A 16,364-nucleotide genomic window follows, 5' to 3' on the forward strand; every position below is an offset into this window, starting at 1 on the left:
TGACAGGGATGCTGTGCACGTGCAGCGCTGGGGCACAATTAATTTTTGAAGATGCACAGTGTTTGGACATGTGAGCAAGGGCCTTGGTATGGTAACATCCTTCCCCCACAATGTATATTTTTTCCTGGTTTGAGCTGCCTTGGAAGCAAAAGCGATTCGAAAAGCAGTTTGCTTGTGTGCTGGGATCAGTTTTGTTGACTGTTTGACTGGGTTTGCACATGATTGCTGGTCTTCCAGGGTGGCCTTAACACCTCATACAAAACCAACCCTCGAGCAGTTGCTGCATGACTTATTGCAGAGTACTGCTGTGCAGCCTCCGCTAATGAACAGAAGCAGCCAGATTCCTCCCAACACCGAGGAAGGAAATTTTCTCTACCTCCACTGTCTTTCACTTCTCCTGCTCTTAGTTATAAATATTCTAGTGCATGAGCTCAGATGAATAATGCTCATACTGCAAATAACTAAAGCTGAGGAGCTCTGTATTTAAAGGTGAAGAATCATTTATTTTGGAATAGAAAGTGAGATTTTTTCTTTTTGTTTAGCAGCTTTCAAACATGAGCAAAGCCTTCTATGAAAAAACTGAAATGATGCGGTTGCGGTTTTATTTTTAAGCCTAGAAACTCAAGTACATATTTCTGTCCGGCTTAGGTTTTAAGGCAACATTAAATACTTTTAATTAAATACAAGTGCAAGGAGCCCCATAAATATGAACATAAATATATTTCATGACAGCAAAACCTTTCTAATTGATCATTCTGTTTTCAAGCTATGTCATCTATGCTGGATTTTTTTGTCTTCTGTGCAAGTCCTCCACTAAGAAACTTCTGTGATTGCACAGTTCAAATCCACACAGGGAATCTGAGATTTTATTGTTCCTCTTTTGTGAGGCTGCAGTTAGTAATGACTTAAGTAATGTTTCATAATCTATTTGTAGTCTAGTGTCTCCTTGAAGAAGACAGACAATTTTGAGTCTTCTCTTTACAAAACAACTTATCAATAAGCCTCTTTCTGGAAGAGCTGTACTAATTTAAACCCAAGAATAAGTAATTAAATAAACATCGGGAGGGTTTGTTTTGAGTAACTGAAGACTTGTGATACACTGCAGACACCTTTTTGTTTTGAAAGTACTGAAATGAAAAGAAAAGCTGAATTTTGGTTTTGTTCAAATAATTTTGAGAAGAAATGCTGAGAAACTTTTAAGATGTATCAGTGATAAACATCTCTGGCATATCAGGGGATTTATTCATTAGGGACAGTATGACAGAAACCCACAACTGATAGGATTATCGGTGCAGATCTTGCCCATGGCCATGCTCAGGATTGTCTTGTTACTGCAGCTATTTAGCAGAGAGCCTTTTTGGCCCTGCCAAACCGCTGCAGGTCAAAACCAGTCATTTTGCATTTGGCTGCTACCTGTTACCATTCCTTTCTTTTCCAGCTAGTAAGCACCTTAACCCCTGTAACGTCCGCTCTCATTCTTTTCTTTGGTGTTCACATTAAAATAGGTCACATTTAAAACTCCTGTATTGCTGAATGGGGACCATGAAAAAGCAAAAACCTTAACAACTTTAAATAGGTTACAAGGTAATAGCTACATCTTTGCTTGCCATGTTTAACGAAATGTCTATCACTATCTTTGCAGTTCCCCGTGAAAATGTGAATGCCTTCAAAGTTGCCTTTTTCCTGGGCATAAACACTGTCCAGTCATCAGCTCCAAAACCCCACAGCCAGCTCCTGCAGGCACATTGCACGTCGATGCTGCAGCAAAGCGAGAGGTGGAGCCCCTTTAAAAGGGAGGCCAATTGCAGGAATAGGTCTGGCACTCCAGTAAAGAGCAGGAATTAAAACATCGAACAAGTTCTATCAGGAGAAGGCTGGATCATGTTAATTATGAGTCTACAGAAACGCTTAAGATTATGCATGACTGTCAATACACAATGGATCGTCCACGTAGTCAACAGAAGGCTTGGACACAGATCAAGCATAGGAACTCAGTTGTGTTCTCAGCTTCTGCAATAAGTTATTTGTTCATTTTAAGTCAATATAAACTGTCTCCAGCCCTCCTTAGGTTTGCCAGCTCCTAAATAACTTTCCTCTTTAAGTATTCCTCTACAATACTATGAGGATTGTCATTGTAATGGCTTTGAAAGAAATCCGAATGAGTAGGACAACTCCTCCATTTGAAATGCTGTGGGCAAGCAATGTGGTATCAATGCATGCTGTCCCCAGCAGCCTTTTTTGTCTCCTTAAAGACCCACCCCAGAGCTGCTGCCCAGCTCACTGTCTACATCATGTCCAAAGAAAATCAGGTAGCTTTTGTGGTCTGAGAAAGAACATGCAGGTATGTAATTTAGGTCCAGATTTTGCTCCACAGCACTTGTGTTAAATGCTCTGGAGAATATATTTGCAACACTAAATCTCTCTCTCAACCTGCATACCATGTATTTGTCAATGTAAGAAGTACTATTTTCCAGTTCATTTGGGTGATCACAAAGAATGAGTCACACTGAGCTCCAGATGATGTTGGTTCATGAATAGGCATGAAACTTTTCACACCTATGGATTGAAGCCAAAGCTGTTTTTCTGTTTGAATATATCAGCACTTTGTTCTCATTACAACCTAAACGACTGGTGTCCAATTTCAACAGTTTTGTCACAAAGAATTGCCCAACCCAGACAGGATGCATTTCATGCTTTCCCCTATCAGGTACCATAACCAGCTCTTTGTTAATAAATGCCCTCAGTTCCTCATGCTCTTTATTAAGATCTGGATCGCACAAATAGTTGGCATCTTCACAGCCTTGCTTGGCAATTGATTCAAACAGCCACGTGAGACACTCTCCTCTGTTCTCAGAGGCTTTGCATCACCTCCCTGCGTGCCAGATCCCAAACCACCCCAGCATTTCACCCAATTTTTTGGTTGAACAAAACCCTAACACCTTTTGTATTTCGCATCTAGCAGTTACTTCCAAAGCTGCTCAGAGCCTCCATTGTGCCCCAGTTCTATTATCTAGGATACTTCATGCAACAGTGGTATAGCCCTTACCCTAAGAAAAGCTACCAGATTGGGCCAAACAGACAAATATTATCTTCACAACCAGTTATGCTGGATGCGTCACAGTCTAATTGCATCCTGCAAACTCCAGTACTCCAAGCACTGGAAAATGTTTAGCTGTGTGTCTTTCTCCAAAGCATGTGCTTTATGCATTCTTTTACATATAACTTTTACTACCTATTTAATGAGAACGTTTGTGTAATTCAGAAAAAAAAACTCCACCAACTAGATAGCAAATCCACCCTTTTTGAGTTTTCCCACTTCTGCAGCAGTTCATAGTATTTAACTTAGCTCCCAAGCATTTTACTTTTTTGAGGTAGCATAAGTCATGAAAAGTTTTCTTATGCCCGCAAAAACATCCCTTAATTCTTCCTCAGTTGCTTTTGTTCCTTTTCCTCCAGGGAATAGACTGCCCTATACTAGATGGATCTTTTGCTGCAAATTCTCATTGCTCAGTAGGAATTCCCTCACCTGGCATCACTGCCATCCTCTACCAGCGTTATACGCAGGTATCCCTCCTCCCCTGCATACAACCACTCTGTTGTGACATATGGTGTAAAAAAAGCTTACTAAAAAACCAAAAATGTATTGCTGGGAGCAGTGAATTAGTTTTTGATCGTGCAAAATCTATGTTTGAAAGACCCCTTCTGTATACCATGCACTTGAAAAAATTCACGAACATAAAAATCTAAAGCCATGCTTTTTCCATACATACATGTATTTATGTGCATATATATAGATAATAATATATAATTTAACTTTTTTTCCTCCCAAAAACAGTTTCAGAAGCAGAATAAATAGCATTGATTTGCCAAAGTATGATCCAACAGCAACTCCTCTCACAAATGCTTTTTATTCTTAGTGCAGGAATAAATTTCAGTCTGGAAACTATAAAACCCATTTGTAGTCAAAAGTATTTGATTACATTTATTTTCACATTCAATAACTTTGAATGTGACTAAGTGACAACATTTTGTTGAAAGCTTCACATAACTAGCAACACCTCTACTGCTTATTGTCCTGTCCACTGAAACTGTGACTGTCACCAGCACATTTGCCTTCATACATCAGAAGTGAGTTTAACATGATTATATATAGCTTAGAATTTTTACATTACCCTGACAATAAAGCTGCTGATTTAACATGATTTAAGCACACAGATTTCAAAGCACTGAGAGCAAGATCAGTACAGGCCCACAAGACAAGGTTCTTGTGCTTTCCATTAACCTTCACCTGTGATGCTACTGACTTTAGATGGCAAGTGGTCCACATAATGCTGAAGAGAGCCTGAGCCTCTGTTGCATTGCTCAGGAACTTGCTCCATTTACATGCACCCACTAAGGTTTGCCTTTACATCTTCCCATTTGGTTGCTTGATCGCAACTGCAACTAAATTTAACATCGAAATTTAAACAATATGGTTCAGACAAGTGAACCATATTGAACAACAATGTAAAACAGACCTGGATACTTAAAGCCAAGAACACACAATTTGAATAATGAAATATTTTTAAAGACAGGATTCAATTTTCATTGTATTTTTATTCTTGCTGCTTAATCAAGCTCAGATGAAAAGCATTGTGCTTAATGAAACTACAAAAATCAGTATTTTAGACAAACATGTACATAAACCCACAACTGAGCATAACTTGAGCAAGTTACTTCCAAATATTTTTTTTAAAAAAACACTTCTGAGATAAGTACCCTCCTGAAGGCTTGATCCTGCTTTCTCTTCTCTTGCAGGAGCAATCCAGAGTAAGAGCAGATCTGCCAGGCCACCGAGCTTTGCCTCTACGCACCATCCCCTGCTTTTCAGTTCTGCCTCAGATTCGGCTGGCCGAGAACAGATCAGGTTGGAAATCAAAGTTGTTACCATCCATGTACTTCCTCGAACACTTATGATGTTCTTCTCCAAAACTTTTACCTTAGAGGACTTGTGAGCCTTCCCTTCTTCCTTACAACTTTATTGGTACCAGTTTTTTACTGCGTAAGGGTTAAGCACAGCTCTGCTGTCTTGGCAATGCTCTATAAAGTCTCCTTTTCCTCTCTAGAGAAGATAGTTAATTATAGTTTGGCAACAACAACTGTTTTGAGTACTCTGAGTCCTTGTTGGTTTAGCTTACCTAACCATATTTGAAATCACGGATTTACAAGGTATGACAAAAAACATAAGAATCCAGAATTTGAAGTCCACTTTTATTTTCAAATCAACGCACAGCATAAATTAAAAGTGCCATGTTATGTAACTACAGTATTTTATGAACATCATGTTTCAAGGACTGACTAAAGTATCTCAAGAGGCACAGGCTCCTTTTGCACAGTGTAATTATACATAAGGCTTCCGAATTAGTTTGGTCAACGTGCATTCTGGCAGTTTAAGTTTAACATCTCAGAAAGTGCTTACCAAATTGCAATCACATGGACATCAAAGTTCACAGCAGAACCTAAATCTTGCTCCTCCGGCAACTCGCATGGCCTCTTCCACCCACCACCCTCTGCCCAACTGTGTCTACACCTCCTTCTTCCTCCCAGTCCCCGCAAGCTGTACCTGCAGGACAATGCAGTATGTTATGCAGCAGCAGCAAAGCAAACACTCCCCAGCATATTTGCTCTTCAAGGCAAGGACTACAAGAGTTTACCTTTAACAGCTAGAATGCAATACATCTTTTTCTCCAAGTCTTGCTCTACACTATTGGCTCCTTGCCACAGGAAGTTCCATCTGAATATGAGGAGAAACTTCTGAGCTTTACAGAGCACTGGAACAGGCTGCCCAGAGAGGTTGTGAGGTCTCCTCTGGAGATATTCAAACCCCACCTTGACACAATCCTGTGTAACCTGTTCTATATGAACCTGCTTTAGCAGGTGGGTTGGACTAAATGATCTCCAGAGCTCCCTTCCATCTCCAACCATTTGTGAGTCATGGCTATGTGGGGGATAGACTCCCTGGAGACTAAACACAAGTAACCTTGAGAAGGTGGCAGTGCAGCCAAGCAGATATTCCGTATTATTTGAAGCCTTCATGCCTACCTGACACTACTTGGTGAGATGAAAACACCAACAGCTTCAACTGCAGCAAATCCTCATCTCATCAAGACTTCTGCCCTGGCAAGATCATTCCCTCCCATAGGGAAGTGTGATTTGCTATGCCCTGCTGTGACATTCCCAGCTCAGCACACCTAATTTCCCCTGGTGGAGGGGCAAGAGAGCAAGGAGAACCTCTCATCAACACTGGTGTCATTTGGCTAAGAGCTGAAATCACACTAGGAATATTTTTCAGTCTATTAACATAGTTGTAGCTGTAGTGGGAAAGCCTCATGAAAAATAAATATCTGAGCTTCAGTTGCTTATCTCAGGCTTAGCCATGACTGAAGAGTAAAATCCACTGCTTGCCAGAAATGGAAGAGTCACCCAAGAAAGTGAGAATTCCTCTCCATTAAACACATATTTAATCCCGTGCTTTACTACTTGTGAAGGTTAAAGCAAGAACGTACTTCTGATGTGATTCAACTTTGGTGTTTTTTTTTAAACACTCAAGCTTCAACTCAAGCTAATTAACACACTTTAGTCAAAGGTGATCACTATGTGCTTTACATTACATTTAGTCAGATTAATATTCAGCTTCTGAAATCCTTCACCCCCCTCTGCTTTATAAATGAAAGGATTATTCATGTGACAATAAGCAGCAATGGAAAAAACTGTGGGATGGGGAGAAGACAGCAGGAAAGGTAAAAGAGTTCTCTGGGTATAAAGTTAGGAAAAGAATCACAGATTGGTCAAGGTTAGAAGGCATCTCCAAAGGTCATCTCCAACCTCATACTCAGGAAGGGCCTCCTAGAACAGGTTGCCTAGGACCATGTCCAGAGAGCTTCTGAGTATCTTCAAGGATGGAGACTCCACAATCCCCCTGGGCAACCTGTGCCAGTGCTCAATCACCCCCACAGTCAAAAAGGGTTCCCTGATGTTCAGACGGCGTCTCCTGTGTTTCAGTTTGTGAAGGAAGAAACTGAAGGAAAACGATTGCTGTATCTATGTGCATTTCCCTAAACTAAGACCACCCTTTCTCTGCCTCTTCCAAGGAAGCAGGACCTGAAAAAACTCTTATAGAAAGCCACAATTATGGGACATGCTAATCAGAGCTTGGAGTCAGTATAGCAAAAGTGACAACACCCACTGTGACTGAACTTATTGCCTATATATGAATTTAGACACCTTTGAGTCGCCCAGCTGCCAAAATGCAGAGTATTAAAGAGCTTTTGCTTGCCTAAATGGAACTACTCACACAACTTAAATATGCTATTGTCATTAGTCTGAGTCTCTTGTTTTATTAATGACATTCCCACAAGTACTGTTCCTCCAAGTTACCACAAAACACATTAAGGATTTTACTGTGCAAGCGGGTCAACATTCAGTATTAAGACTTTTATTAAAAGCAGAAATGCATCACTTCAGTATAGCTGAGGAACATTCACAGGAGCTCTGTAAGAGACCAAGAGTTGGTGCAAGAATATAGTTTCCAAAACTTAAAAGGTAAGAACCATCACACAGGGTAAAAACCACCATCGCACAAAAAGGCAGTACTGCCTCATAGCCTATGTGAACTCAAAATAAAGCAGCAATCATTCATCAATACTCTAATGCTGTTCTTTCATAAAGCTCAGGACTTTGTATGTCCATTTCAGAAATCTGATATTATATATAATTCAAGTAATTCAAGTAATTACTTTTATGTTGGCTATATGATTCCAAGTTTCAGCTCCCTCATTCTGCAGTTAATTAGGCTGAGGTTTCAGTACCTTACCTCTAATACCTTAAATACAGGCTCAACTGCACAAGTCATTTTCAATAGCATTAGCCCAAGTATTCAAAAAAATAAAACCTGGTCATACCAGAGATTATTTCCAGAGTACAGTAAGCATAACAGCTGAGCTCCATGAAGTAAGAAAATAGTCTTAATTGAATGGCATTTGACAAGTTTTCGTAACTTCCACTTCTCTCCCTAAATAAAATAGAAAATAAACTTGGGATTACTTCACAGTTCCAGTTTCTACTCCTAAGAATCCACCTACTTTTAGCTCAGTGCCCTTTTTCTACCAGGCCCAGGGTTCACCTCCTCTGGCTCCAACTACGAGGCAAATCCTCCACTGCACAGTGCTATGAACCCACTTCAACTACCGCAGCTCCCCATTCTGCAGCTGATGGGCACGTCTTGGTAACTTAGGTATCCTGCAACATATTTCTGTCCTGATGTCTCAAGATTTATAGAAAGGCCCATCACTACCACGGAAAGCTCAACAAACGAGACTCCAGAAGCCACCGCTCTGGGTGGGATTTCAGGGCACTTCATGCTACAGAGGATTTTTTTTTGAACACAGCTGCCCAGGCAGCAGACAAATATAAATATCCCAGGGTTTTTTGGAGTCAGCTCATGACTTCCAATACTTTATTTGTATTTCATTGGACTCTATGGTCTATTTATAAATTGTTTATTATACAGTTGCTAGAAGTCAGCAAGTCTAGTAAAACAGTACAAGTTAATTTCATTAAAACACATGTGAAAGTCTTGTCCTTTTCATCTCTTTTAAGAGCATGTTTAGATTACAGGTACAAAAGTTAGATTTTTCCTTAAAACTTCACCAGCTCAAAATCAGATCTCTGGAAACTAAAGTAAGCACATTCCTCAACTCTATCAGGTCCAGTGGCACCCTGAGACTAACCAGCTACAAGGTGTGCAGCTTGCCTTTATATTCTCCACCCTCTTAATTATTCTCCCCTCACAAAGCAAACTGAAGTGTTTGCCATTTTAACATTAACACTGCCTCATCGTCAGTCCCACCAATGTAAGACACACCTAAATCTTAGGATTTAAGGTGACCCTGACATGGAAAAGACAAAAATGCAAGAAATAACACCTTTTATACTTCTAAAATGTCTCTTTGTAAGTTCTGAATTCAGACTTCAGCATATATGTACAGAGTTCAAGCACATACATGCCGCTGTATGAATACACGCAGGGAGCCTGGGCCACGCTCAGGTCCATTGAGCCTCAACTTTCAGAGTACTTGACAGCAAACTCCTTTCCTGTTCTCCAGCTTGCAGAACAATAAATAGGTTAGTATAATTTTCTTTGCCTCTGTCACTTCAAATAAAAGACTTGTACTATTCTGGAAATCTGTGTAATTTACTCAGCATGCTCATTTGCCACTCTTCCAACTAGGAAAGGACCATAATTGGAATAGACATTCTAAAGCGTCAAAAAAGCACAAAAAAAAAAAAAAGCAGCAGTTTAGAGTACATCTCCAGTAACATACTGTCTAACAGGGAAGCAGAAGATGCCAAGAAGCCGTTGGAAAATAAGTTGTATCAATGCAGTTACACTGTTTGGCATTCAGACTTCGTTAAACAGCATCACCAGGTCTTTTTCTGCTTCCAATTCCTGCATCATCTTAATCAAACACTACTCTTAAAAGGCGAGTCAAAACTCTTCATCTCCCATCCAAGGCCCCAGGCACCACTACACGCCTAAAGCTTGCTTCAAAAGTCTTACACCGCAATGAAGTGAGAAAGTTCAAATGCTCGGGGCTATCAGATCTCATACATTTCAGTGCAAGAATGAAGCACAAAATAGAAGCACTGAGCTCTTTTCTAGTCCCACCTGAAGGCCACATGATTTCCTGTATCAAAGCAGAAGTGTCACCAAAAGGTCGCTCTTCAAGTATTACTGGTAGGACAGGAGGTACATGCTGCAGACATGTGACAAGGACAAGTGAGGGCTACCAGGAGGCCAAGCGTTACTCACCTTGCCATCACAGCTGGTCAGCTTGTCCACTGGGGAACTAAAGCAGGTGGAAAATCAGCTCCAGATGAAACACGTTAAGAGAAAGTGGACTAAATCCTCATTCCCAACACAGCTGGGCTCCAGTTTGCTGCCATCACATCCAGACCAGTGCAGGACTTCTGGATCCCACCCCACCTCCTCCCCCCCATTATGGGCTGAATTTATACCGAAACAAGCCAAGATCCCAATGCATTACACTTACCCTGAAAGAGTGAACACACGCTCTAGTCTGTGGGTTTCCAGAACCGTAAGAATCTACGGAGTTTTAACCACTAAATCTAAGTATCTAAGAAGCCTTTATAGGATCCACTGCTTCCCCCAAAACGGCTATTTAGTACAAAAATTGGAAACTGTAATTTGCATTACAAATCCTGCTAGGCAGGAACCACCCCTAAATTAAATACAGCGGGACTTTAGCCCTGACAGTACAAGGTGTTTCCCTATAACTGCACTGATTAAACAGTTGCAGACACCAGACTTCCAAGTCCTTTTTAGCAGACGTCACACTGCACAACATAAAGCAGCAGGCAATTGGCCAAAAACGGTTAGGAAAAAGGATTCCTTAAACCTCCAGCATCCAAATATAGCCCTAGCTGGTCACATGGGCTGCCATACAGTAAGTGCTCCTCACTTTACCTACCCTTTGATTAAACAGTTTGAGCTAAAAAGCATGTACTTAGAATAGCATTTCAGTTTCCAGCCCAATTCCATGAACTGTATAATCTTTCTGTACCTTCCACATTCACACTGGCAGAAAGAAAAAGTTGATTTAGTTTTCTAGTGGAGGCCAAAGGGGATCATTAGCTACAAAAAGCTAAAAGAATATGAGATCTCTAACATATGTGCGCATATACACGCATGTATTTAGCTGTGTGTGTATATATATATATAAAAACATAAAAGCAACATATCTGCCATACAATGCAGCTGCTGTGACTTAATTGCTAATGAACTCCACATTATATATTGATTTTTGATTTTAAATAAATTGCCAGACCTCTAGCAATTCCTGTTTTTTGTATTACTCTCCTCACAATCTTATCAGCTGATTATCTCCACCTTGAAAAACTCCACAGTTGACTTTATACATCAAGAAACACTGCAAAACTTCTGAAGAGGGACAGGCCAACTCGTGTACTGTTGCCAAATTCCAGCTTAAACTGAAAAAAAGAAGTTGAGTCCGGCCCTTCGTTTCTCAGCCCTTTGAGCCATTGTCCATGTTCAATATAGTGCAGGTGTCAAATGAAGCTATATTAGAAAACCCTGCAATTGCATTAATAAATACAGGTGTCACTTATCCTTCTAAAGCCTCCCCCCTACACCAGCAAGAACAAAGCATTGCAGTACTAAATTACAACAACAAACCATGGGACTTTTTGAAGATTCAGAGGCTTGAATTTAAGTTGTAGTGATCACTCAACAGAAGTCAAGGAGTTTAAGGTCACTTAAGAGGAAACGAAAACTCAATGCCACAAGGCAAGGCCTAAACATTGAATTAGCACACCGCACACTCATTGTAATAACATTTTTGATAATAGCACAGGCTTTTGCTAAGAGCACAAAGTCTTTTATCCAACGCCAGCCCCTAGTTAAGCTACTATTCTGTTACACACTTAAACCAAAGCACAGTGAGGAGCAGCGTCAAGCACGTTCACATACCCACTACCGATTCAGTTGCACGGAGCACCAGTTTAGTTTCACATTTACACCGACAGCCAGACCGGCCTGACTGCACCAAAATAACCCTCGGATACCCAGATGTTGTGCTATTTTTATCCTGGAAAAGAAAAAAACAAAACACCAACAAAACTTCCGAGCGGGAGGCCACGACAGCAGAGCCTTTATTCCGAGGCTGCAGCGCAGGTCCGGGTGCTCGGCAGCGTCGCCGTCCCGGGGCAGCCCGTAGTGACGTGTCCACCTGAGGCTCCCGGGGCCGCCGCCGCCGCCGGAGACAAAGTTCTGTAGTGCACTGACTGCTATCGTACCCAGAGTCGGAGTGTCACAGAACTTTGCTTCCGGAGGCTCCAGTCCTCCTCCGGTACCGGCACCGGGGCCGCCTGCCAGCACAAGTTTCCCTGCCTGGGAAGGGAAGGCGCACACGGTTAGAGGCGGGGAAGGGAGCCCCCTCCTCCCCCGCGGCTCGGCGGAACACCCGCTGCCCTGGGAAGGGGTGGAAGGCGATGAGATTATTTTTTTTTCAAAATAAAAACGCCAAGCCACCTCCCCGGAGCTAACGCGCAGCCCAGCGCAAGTCGCGGCCGAGCGACTGGCCGGAGCGCTGCCGACGGAAACCTGCGGGTGCAGCCGGCTCCCGCTGACAGCCCCGCCGCCGCGGCCCTTCAGCAGCCCCGACCTCGGCCCCGGCCCCGCCTGGCGGCGCCCGGCATCCCCCCGATACCCCCGGCGGAAGGGACCCGAGCGGCGCCCCCCCGCCCCGCCAGCCCTTTCCCTCAGCCCCCGCCGTCGAGCGCAACAGGTCCGGTCCGGTCCGGCCCGGCCCGCCCGCGCAGCCCCCGGCGCCCCCCGCGGCGGCCTCGTCTTGCTCGTCCGGCCGCGTCGCGTCCCGTCGGGCGGCGGCGGCCGGTTGCGCGCGCGCCGCGCCGCTCCATCTTGACTTTTGCCGACGTGGAAATTTTGGGTTCGGGGACGAGCCGCGCTCTTATTGGCCAGCGGCGGGCGGGGTCGGAGGTCACGGCTGCTGTCGCCGCTCCGCGCCAAGCCGCCTCGCGCGCGGCCCCGCCCCGCCGCCCGCCGGCCACGCCCACCCGCCCACCCAAGGGGCGGGGCCGCGCCGCGGGGCCCGGTGGCGGTTGCAGACGTTGGCGGCGGGGGGAAGGGGCGCTGGGGGGAGAGCGGGCGGGGCAGGCGCTGAGGAGGAGGAGGTGGCGGCGCCGCGGCGGCCGCTCGGCCCCTCACCCGCCTCGGCCTCGGCAGCTGCCGCACGCCGCTCCGCCGGGGGCCGGGGGGGAGTGTGGGGCGGGCTGCCGGCGAGTGCCGCGGGCCCGTCGGGGGTGTGGAGGGGGCGGCAGTTCTCGGTGCGCCCGGCTGCCTGCGCCTCCGCCACGTTACCGAGCCGGCCGGCCCGCAGCCTCGGGCTGGGGGGCGAAGCTGCGCTCCCGCGCCGGCGGACGCGCGTAGGCCGGTCCGGGCGAGGCGGGAGAGCTCTCGGCACCGCTCCCGGAGCCCTGCGGGGGGTGAGTCGGTGCAGCTCGGCGGCGGTTGGGGAGCTGCGGGCAGCGAGCTGTGCCTGCTGCCGTTCTGCGCTCCTCAGAGCGCTGCAGGCGGCCTGATTTGCCCTAGAGAACGGCAACCTGCGCTGTGGATGGTGTGAGCAGGAGAAAATCTCGGATGTTCCTAGTTCCCACTTCGAATTCGAAGAGTTTTGAAAAGAGTGTAACAGACTTTACTGGGAAATGCGTTCCCTCTCCCTGAAAGAAAAGCTGGGGGATATCTGCTGTCTGAAGATGGTGTTTTCTGCTCTCTTCTTGAGATGGTGTCAAGACTTGGCTAGTTCTGTGTGGTTCTCGAAGTATGCTGTGGTACAAAATTTGCTTAATAAAGATTTTAAAATAATAACATTTAATTTTTTTGTCTCTTACACTGAATTAAAGTCATTACAGTTAAACCTCTCTTACTGATCAGCTTGTTCACTAGGCTTGGATGAAACAACTAGCACAGTTAACAGTTTGAGGGACTGATCCAGGATTAAGTCTGTGTTCATTGAGGCCTCCACTGTAAAAATGCTCTTGTGCACTGGGGACTGGGGTGGTCCCAGAGGAGCCACAGACATATAGGAGCTGTGCGTCGTGTTGGTGATGGCGGTGACTCATGGGCCCTCTCCTGCCGTGGCTTCACCGCACAGGTGACCTCCAGCACTTGTAGCAAAACCTCACTGACACCCGTTAATCAAAACCTGTGGCTGTCACTTCAGTATCTTAAAGGGAAATAAACTGAAAAAATGCTTTAAAGTATTTTTCTTTCGTTTTTATTTTATTTTATTTTATTTTATTTTAATCTTCTGACTTTAAAACATGTTTTGGGGAGGGAGAAAATCAGAAGAGTCTCTTACCTTTGAATACTTAAATTTTGTCTCCTTCATCTCCGCTGCAGAACCAGAAATGGCAAGTCTTTCCTGAGCCTTTCTGTTGTGCTTATAAAGCGTTTTCCTCCCACCCTGTCGGCACCTTCCCTGTGCCGTTCCATCTTCAGCCCTGTTCCATTTGGCTGTGATTTTCCCTGCGCCGTTTTATTTCCCATCTTCCCATTTCCCCTCTATCCCTGCTCCCTCAGCGCACCCCCACCATGCTAGGCCACAGAGTCGGCCTCAGCTATGCTGTTGCCACGCAGCTGTATGTACAGGAATATTGATTTTACAGTGTGTATGCTCTGTAAAAAAATCAATATTTCAGTAGATTGAGCAGAGCGTGCAGCAGTGTAATGGAGCCCAGCCTGCTAATGTAACATGCAGGGGTCCTCATTCAGAGATTGAGGTCAGTCAGAAAATGGAAATGTGTTTTCTTATTTTATTGTCTGTTTCAGATTTAACATAGGTGTTCATGTCCTAGTGTTTAACTTGCAGCAGGGCACACAGTTGCTTTAAAGTCATATCCAGCAGAATGTCACATATTGCAGGCGACATACATAAAAAGCATGCCTCGGGCGTACAATCATTTTTTTAGACCTTAATAAACTCCCTCTTCCCCTTACCCATCATATGTCTGTCAAACAACAGCTGTGGAGAAAAATTAATAATTTTTGTTTCTGGAAATCAAAAATAATTCTCTGTCATTTGGTGCAAACTTGGGTTGTGGTTATGTGATGAAATATGCAGTGCTTTAATGAACATATATAGCAGCGTGTATCAATGAGTGTCATAAAATAAGCGAAAAGAATGAGGGAGGAGAAATAACAAATGTATGACACAAAACCAGACTGAAAGCTTCCATTGATTTTAATGGACCTGGGATTTCAGCCAGAATGTTCTCCATGATACATTATCCGCTTTTTAAACCGTTGCATCATGCCTTAAAATTTAGCAAAAGTGCATCTTGAAATGACATGTGAAACCACTGCATTCTTAGGCTCAGAGTCAAGATTAGTGCAAGCTAAGTATTGTTTCACAGCCCTGGAGAGGCTTGTTACAGCTTTATCTTTACTTAATAATTTTACCTTCTGTTTTTGTCAGAGGTTATTTCCCATCTACCAAAAACTCACACTGCAGCAGTGAGTACAGATCTGTCCAGTGGGCAGAGGAGTGAGTATTGTTTGGGATTGTTATGATGCTTTGCACTGAATAACGTGCATTTAGAGATGCTATGGGGGTCCTCTTGCTCAGTAAAAAGGTATTTATTCTTCCGTCATTCACATTATTAGTTGGTGACTTTGATTTGGCAGTCGTGGCTGGGGAGGCGTGCAGGACTGGAGCAGTAATGTCTTCTTTCACTTACAACTCTGTTTTAGGACATGACTCATGTAGAAGGCTTCCAAATGTAAAATACTGCTACCTACAGATGTGTGCTAGACGGGGATTTCTCAAAAATCCGTTGATTTTCTTCAGTCACTGACCACTGACTTCCAAAATGCTTATATGTTTCACTGTTTTGAAGAAGTGTTTGTTGCTCTCAAGCATTTTTTTTTCCTTACGGAAAACTGCTCAACTCAACCTTTTTTTGAAGTTCATTAAGGAGTCAAATGCAAAAGGAACGGCAGTAATACTTAGTATTACCAGTTGCTGGGATCCTATGCACTTACCACTCTTAAGAGCGTACCTCAAGACATGCAATATGTCCTGATGTATTTTAGATATAGTTTAAACAGTAGTGTAATAACATAAAATGTAAAATATATTTAAAACACTTTGATATAATTTTATTTAATTCTAGAATTTTTTTTTCCAGTATAAGTATGATAAACTGCAATAAAAGTATTATTCCAATTTAAATTATAAAGTAAAACACATAACTAAAGTTTAAGGAATAATAATTAGGGTTGCTTCTTAACTTAAGAATCCATCTGCTTTGGTAGCATGCTTCCAGCTAAGAAGATTCAAGAAGGTGGTTGCTACATGAGATGGGCAAAAACACATGGTACAGAGGACCAAGCTGTGGCTTTTTGTGAAGTAAGGAAGAATAATATTTCAGAGAATGTTAGCCTTAAAAGGTGAGAGAGTTTTCTGATAGAATTTACCTTTATGCACTGAAAACTCTCTTTTCCAAGCATCTTCTTCTGCCAGCTTTATAAAATAGTAAATAGTTGGATGCCGGGGGTGGGGGGTGGGGGGGGGTGGTTTTTTGTTTTGTTTTCTTTCTCTCTTTTTTTTTTTTCCATTTTGAAACAATTAGTACATATAGGAATTAGTATTTAAATCTAATTTGAAACTAGAGTTATGCAGGATGGAAAATTTATTATCTCATTAGTTGAAGAACTTTTATGGTATTCATACAATGAGTAAAGACTCACTCATAGGCATCAATCA

This window comes from Columba livia, chromosome 2 (genome assembly GCF_036013475.1).
Source record: "Columba livia isolate bColLiv1 breed racing homer chromosome 2, bColLiv1.pat.W.v2, whole genome shotgun sequence".
Taxonomy (NCBI): domain Eukaryota; kingdom Metazoa; phylum Chordata; class Aves; order Columbiformes; family Columbidae; genus Columba; species Columba livia.